This window comes from Hyla sarda, chromosome 3 (genome assembly GCF_029499605.1).
Source record: "Hyla sarda isolate aHylSar1 chromosome 3, aHylSar1.hap1, whole genome shotgun sequence".
In the NCBI taxonomy this organism is placed as follows: domain Eukaryota; kingdom Metazoa; phylum Chordata; class Amphibia; order Anura; family Hylidae; genus Hyla; species Hyla sarda.
Genome location: NC_079191.1, coordinates 176,257,515 through 176,264,771, shown reverse-complemented (window position 1 = coordinate 176,264,771; position 7,257 = coordinate 176,257,515). Strand labels below are relative to the sequence as shown.

General features: G+C 48.1%; 1 long non-coding RNA gene across 1 annotated transcript in view; it reads right to left on the bottom strand.

The window, feature by feature from the left end:
• Positions 1–316: 316 nt before the first annotated feature.
• LOC130360683 (uncharacterized) overlaps positions 317–7,257 on the bottom strand; it is a 33,692-nt gene continuing 26,751 nt past the window's right edge. The window contains exon 3 of the long non-coding RNA XR_008890759.1: positions 317–349. This is a non-coding gene — a long non-coding RNA (uncharacterized LOC130360683). The remainder of the gene's footprint in view (positions 350–7,257) is intronic.

Here is a 7,257-nt window from a genome sequence, read left to right as displayed (position 1 = left end):
CCCACACACAATAAATACAAATTTATATATGTAAGAAACACTTTAACGTAAGTAAATTTCCATGACCAATAATACCAGTATACAAGGAGTAAATATATACCACCACACAATAACTGGATAATACCGCCATACTGTACTGAATATAACCACTATATACAGACCAGTATACTATAAGGAATCTGTATACAATATAAGTGATTATATACAGGACCATATGGCGGTAGATAACAGCTGTACACAGGATGTATATACCATATAAGCGATTACAGTTACATTTTGGGACTCACAATTACGTATTTTCTGATCAGCGGCGTCCTCTTTCCTTTTCTTCTCTGTCCGGATAAGACATCTGCAGGAAAAACATGTCAGACTCTGCATATATTCAGTGCCCTCCCCTCCTCTACAATCTTCCCATCTATAGGCCCACAAACTGTAATAATGCCCTCCTTGGTGTCCTGCACAGTAAAAGGGCAGGTAGGTAGCCAGGAAAGCCCCTCTTTCCCATAGGTAAATGCAGAGTTAGACCCCCCCTCTTTCCCTTAGGTATATGCATAGGTATATGCAGAGTTACACTCCCCCCCTCTTTCCCATAGGTATATGCAGAGCTACCCCCCTCTCTTTCCCATAGGTATATGCAGAGCTACCCCCCTCTTTCCCATAGGTATATGCAGAGCTACCCCCCCCTCTTTCCCATAGGTATATGCAGAGTTACACTATATACCTATGGGGAAGGGGGGGTGTAGCTCTGCATATACATATGGGAAAGAGGGGGGGGGGGTGTAGCTCTGCATATACTTATGGGAAAGAGGGAGGGTAGCTCTGCATATACCTATGGGGAAGAGGGGGGGGGGGTGTAGCTCTGCATATACCTATACAGAGCTACACCCCACCCTCTATACATCTATATAATAATAAAATAATAAATCTAAAAAAAGTGGTTCTGTTTCACAGTGATCTCACCAGCAGAATAGTGAGTACAGCTCTGGAGTATAATACAATACTCTGGGTCCTAAGGCAGTGTTTGCCAACCCAGGCGCCTCCAGCTATTGCAAAACTACAACTCCCAGCATGCCTAGACAGCCAAAGGCTGTCCGGGCATGCTGGCAGTTGTAGTGTTGCAACAGCTGGAGGCTCCCTGGTTGGGAAACACTGGGTTAGGCCTTAAAGGGGTAGTCCAGTGGTGAACAACTTATCCCCTATCCTAAGGATAGGGGATAAGTTTGAGATTGCGGGGGGTACGACCGCTGGGGCCCCCTGTGATCTCTCTGTACGGGGGCCAGGCTCTCCGGCCAGATAGCGGGTGTCGACCTCCGCACGAAGTGGTGGCCGACACGCCCCCTCAATACATCTCTATGGCAGAGCCGGAGATTGCCGAAGGCAGCGCTTCGGCTCTGCCATAGAGTTGTATTGAGGGGGCTGGTCGGCCGCCGCTTCGTGCGGAGGTCGACACGCCCCCTTCCCGCGGGCTGTCGGGGCCCCGTACAGGAGATCGCAGGGGGCCCCAGCGGTCGGACCCCCCGCGATCTCAAACTTATCCCCTATCCTTAGGATAGGGGATAAGTTGTTCCCCACTGGGTTCACCACTGGACTACTCCTTTAAGGCAGTGTTTGCCAACCCAGGCACCTCCAGCTGTTGCAAAACTACAACTCCCAGCATGCCTAGACAGCCAAAGCCTCTCCGGGCATGCTGGCAGTTGTACTTTTGCAACAGCTGGAGGCTCCCTGGTTGAGAAACACTGGGTTAGGCCTTAAGGCAGTGTTTGCCAACCCAGGCGCCTAGGGCATGCTGGCAGTTGTAGTTTTGCAACAACTAGAGGTACCCTGTTGGGAAACACTGGCTTAGGCCCTAAGGCAGTGTTTGCCAATCTGGGTGCCTCCAGCTGTTGCAAAACTATAACTCCCAGCATGCCTAGACAGCCAAAGGCTCTCCGGGCATGCTGGCAGTTGTAGTGTTGCAACAGCTGGAGGCTCCTTGGTTGGGAAACACTGGGTTAGGCCTTAAGGCAGTGTTTGCCAACCCGGGCACCTCCAGCTGTTGCAAAACTACAACTGCCACCATGCCCAAAGAGCCTTTGGCTGTCCGGGCATGCTGGCAGTTGTAGTTTTGCAACAGCTGGAGGTACCCTGGTTGGGAAACACTGGCTTAGGCCCTAAGGCAGTGTTTGCCACTGGGGGGGGGGTGCGGGCCCCCACAGAGCGCGGGCGGCGGCAAACAGCTCGGGCGGCGGCAAAGTGTTAAAGAAAAAAAAAACCAATTTATTTTGCGGCGGCGTGTCAGTCCGCCCCTGGCACCCCCCTTGAGAGTGACACTCGGGGCGGGCCGCCCCCCGCACCCCCCCCCCTAGGTACGCCACTGCCTGTCCTCATATTTTGTTCTCATATCGCGACTTCATATCCCGTCCCCATACCCCGTCCTCATATCCCATCCCGTCCTCATATCCCATCCCTATATCCTGTCCTCATATCCCAACCTCATATCCCGCCCTCATATCCCGATCACATATCCCATCCCCATATTACGTCTCCATATCCCGTCCTCATATCCCATCCTCATATCCTGTCCTCATATCTCGTCCCTATATCCCAACCTCATTTCCCATCCCCATATCCCGACCCCATAATCACGTCCTCATATCCCGTCCTCATATCCCATCCCTATATCCCGACCTCATATCCCGTCCCCATATCCTGTCCTCATATTTGTCCCCACAGCTAATCCTTATTTCTAATCCACATATCCGGTCCTCAGGTGGGGCTGCGTTGTGGTAAAGATATTGTAAGCTGAAAATAAAAGGGGTGTGGTTTAAAAGGTGGGCGTGTCTTTGTGAGATGGGACATGGCATGTGTGGAGGGTGTGGCTTACCAGACGGACTGATGCATTCATCAGGAGATGCAGAGCGGAGCTTGTGGAGTAAGGTACTAGAAGTCCTATATACTTGCATGGGACTTGAAACAAAAACCCCATCCTTCACATATGGGGGCTGGTTAGGGGTTAATTTGACTATTATATATTTGTATTTGACATATAAGTAACACGTGACCAAGTATTGTCGAAATATCTCCAGCCGTTTGGAAGTTATGCAATAACATATATTTCCCATAGACTTGTATGGGACTTTAAATAAAAACCCCGACTCTGACAAATGGGAGTGGGTAAGGGTTAAATTACCTATCCTATGTTTGTTGTTGACATATAAGTAACATGTGTGCCAAGTTTTATGTTAATATCTTTAGTCGTTTGGACGTGATGCTGGAACATACACACACATACACACACACACACACACACACATTGACCCTCATTTACTAAGAGTGGAGTTTCGGTTTGTGTTTATTTTTTGTGTTTTCAACTTTTTTTTCACTTGGTATTTACTAATCTGTCGCACTTTTCCCGATATTTTTAGTCGCAGGGAAAAATTCTGTCGCACAGTAATTTCTGTCGTATGGTCCTGTCGCACAGTAATTTATGTTATGTAGTTTATTTATGAATAATACTGCCACACAATGTACCCACTGAATAATACTGCCACACATTGTACCCACTGAATATAATACTGCCACACACTGTACCCACTGAATATAATACTGCCACACATTGTACCCACTGAATATAATACTGGCACACACTGTACCCTCTGAATATAATACTGCCACACACTGTACCCACTGAATATAATACTGCCACACATTGTACCCACTGAATACTGCCACACATTGTACCACTGGATATAATACTACCACATACTGTACCCACTGAATATAATACTGCCCACACACTGTACCCAATGAATATAATACTGCCACACATTGTACCCACTGAATATAATACTGCCCACTGTCAGGATCCGGATGGTTATGCAGTGAGGATACTGGTGGTGGATCCTCTGTGTCAGTGGGGTGATGACGTGAGCCGTACAAGGGGAACAGAGTCTAAGGGGTTACTGGTTTTCACCAGAGCCCGCCACAAAGCGGGATGGACTTGCAGCGGCAGGTAACCCCCAGGTCGTTCCACCCGATAGCGACTCAACCCCAGCTGACGGCTGAGACAGGTGCGGTACAAGGGACAAGGCAAGAGCAAGGTCGGACGTAGCAGAAGGTCAGGGCAGGCAGCAAGGATCGTAGTCAAGGGCAACAGCAGAGGGTCTGGAACACAGGCTTGGAACATACACAGGAACGCTTTCACTGGCACTGAGGCAACAAGATCCGGCGATACCAGGAAGGGGAAGTGGGTTTTTATAATGAGGACACAGGTGAATGTACTGATTGGGCCAGGCGCCAATCAATGGCGCACTGGCCCTTTAAATCTCAGAGAGCCGGCGCGCGCGCGGCCCCGCTCCCTAGGGATTGACCCGACGGAGGACGGGACAGGTGAGGGGATTGGGATGCGAGCCACGGGCGGGCGCATCCCGCTATGCGGGTCGCATCCCCGCCAGTTACACTAATGCAGCGCTCCCGGTCAGCGGGTCTGACCGGAGCGCTGCATGCAGGTGAATGCCGCGAGCGCTCCGGGGAGGAGCAGGAACCCGGAGCGCTCGGCGTAACACCCACACACTGTACCCAATGAATATAATACTGCCACACATTGTACCCACTGAATAATACTGCCACACATTGTACCCACTGAATATAATACTGACACACACTGTACCCACTGAATATAATACTGCCCACACACTGTACCCAATGAATATAATACTGCCACACACTGTACCCACTGAATAATACTGCCACACATTGTACCCACTGAATATAATACTGCCACACACTGTACCCACTGAATATAATACTGCCACACATTGTACCCACTGAATATAATACTGCCACACACTGTACCCCTGAATATAATACTGCCACACATTGTACCCACTGAATATAATACTGCCACACATTGTACCCACTGAATAATACTGCCACACACTGTACCCACTGAATATAATACTGCCACAAATTGTACCCACTGAATAATACTGCCACACACTGTACCCTCTGAATATAATACTGCCACACACTGTACCCACTGAATATAATACTGCCACACAATTTACCCACTGAATAATACTGCCATACACTGTACCCTCTGAATATAATACTGCCACACACTGTACCCCTGAATATAATACTGCCACACACTGTACCCCTGAATATAATACTACCACACACTTTACCTCTGAATATAATACAGCCACACACTGTACCCCTGAATATAATACTGCCACACACTGTAACCTCAGAATATAATACTACCACACACTGTACGCTCTAAATATCCCTCTGAATACAATACCGTGATGTATTGTGGCTAATGAAAACCGTACTACCCCAGAAACTCCTTTTACTCTGTGCCCCTCATATATAGTAATAATGCCCCATTCTGTGCCTGCACATATAACTATGACCTGTCCTGTTCCCCCTCATAATAATAATGCCCTCTGTCCTGTGCCCCTACCATATAATTCCCCCCTGTGCTGTGCCCCTCACTTATAATGCCCCTGCAATGTTCTCCTCACATATAATGCCCCCGTCCTGCTCCCTCAGGGGGCATTTTAAGTAAGGGGCACATAACAGGGTGCATTATAAGTAAGGGGCACATAACAGGGCATTATAAGTCGAAGTACATTATATGTTAGCGGCTCAAGACAGGGGGGCATTATAAGTGAGGGGCCTAAGACAGGGGGGGGCATTATAAGTCAGGGCCTGTAATGCCCCCCTGTCATGTGCCCCTCACAATGAATGCCCTCTGTCATGTGCCCCTCACATTGAATGCCCTCTGTTATGTGCCCCTCACTTATAATGCCCCCCTGTCATGTGCCCCTCACATTTAATGCCCCCCTGTCATGTGCCCCTCACATTTAATGTCCCCTGTCATGTGCCCCTCACATTTAATGCCCCTGCAATGTTCCCCTCACATATAATGCCCCCTGTCCTGCACCCTCAGGGGGCATTTTAAGTAAGGGGCACATAACAGGGGGCATAAGTGAGGGGCACATGACAGGGGGCATTAAATGTGAGGGGCAGATGACAGGGGGGCATTATATGGGAGGAGCCCCCCCTGTCATGTGCCCCTCACTTATAATGCCCCCCTGTCTTGGGCCGCTAACATATAATGTGCTTCGACTTATAATGCCCCGTTATGTTCCCCTCACATATAATGCCCCCTGTCCTGCACCCTCAGGGGGCATTTTAAGTAAGGGGCACATAAAAGGGGGCATTATAAATCAGAGCACATTATTTGTTAGCGGTACAAGACAGGGGGGCATTATAAGTGAGGGGCACATAACGGTGCCCTGTCAGTCTACCGGAAGTGGCCATTCCAATATCCCCCGCAGGAAGCCGCGGGCAACACATGGGATACATGGAGGGGGCATGTCGGCCGGCACTTCGTGCAGGGTTCAGCACCCCCTTACAGCAGACTGCAGGGGCCCTGTTCAGGAGATTGTAGGGGGTCCTAGCGCTCGGATGCCCAACAATCTATAACTTATCCTCTGTCTCGGCGTCTAAATAGGCTGTAAATGAATGAAAAATAGATGCTGTCAGCAGTGGGATAGATAGAAAGATAGATATGAGATAGATAGATAGATATGAGATAGATATGAGATAGATAGATAGATATGAGATAGATAGATGATAGGTATGAGATAGATAGATAGATAGATAGATATGAGATAGATAGATGATAGATAGATAGATAGATGATAGATAGATATGAGATAGATAGATAGATAGGAGATAGATAGATAGATACAATGTAAATAAAAACGGCACAACCAATGTCCAGAAGAGAAGTGAAATGAGGGGTGCCCGCATAGCTGGAACCTGGGTCCGCCGGTTCCTCAATCCAGACAATAGCAAATATGATGCAGCACTCCACAAGTTGCAATAAAGGTGGTTTATTCCATCATGTGCAAAGACAACGTTTCACCAGCCTCACGCTGGCTTTCTCAAGTGAATAATAGTGATACTGGTGGGTATTTATAGACCGCCCACTAAGTCATGTGAGATAGGTAATACATGATTGACATATAGAAATAAGGGGTCATCAGAGAACATTGTGAAATCAAAATATAAATCAATAGTATAAATAATCATATACAGTGTTCCATACATATAAAAACATCCGGTCATCATCTGATATAGAAATACCTGTATTCGGCATAATAAATCAAAGTGCACTGTAAATACGTGACGTGATGTGAAATGCCTTCCGGGGTCCTGCCGCGATGTATCCCAGTCACAGGCCCCAAAGCGCCGGAAGCGATG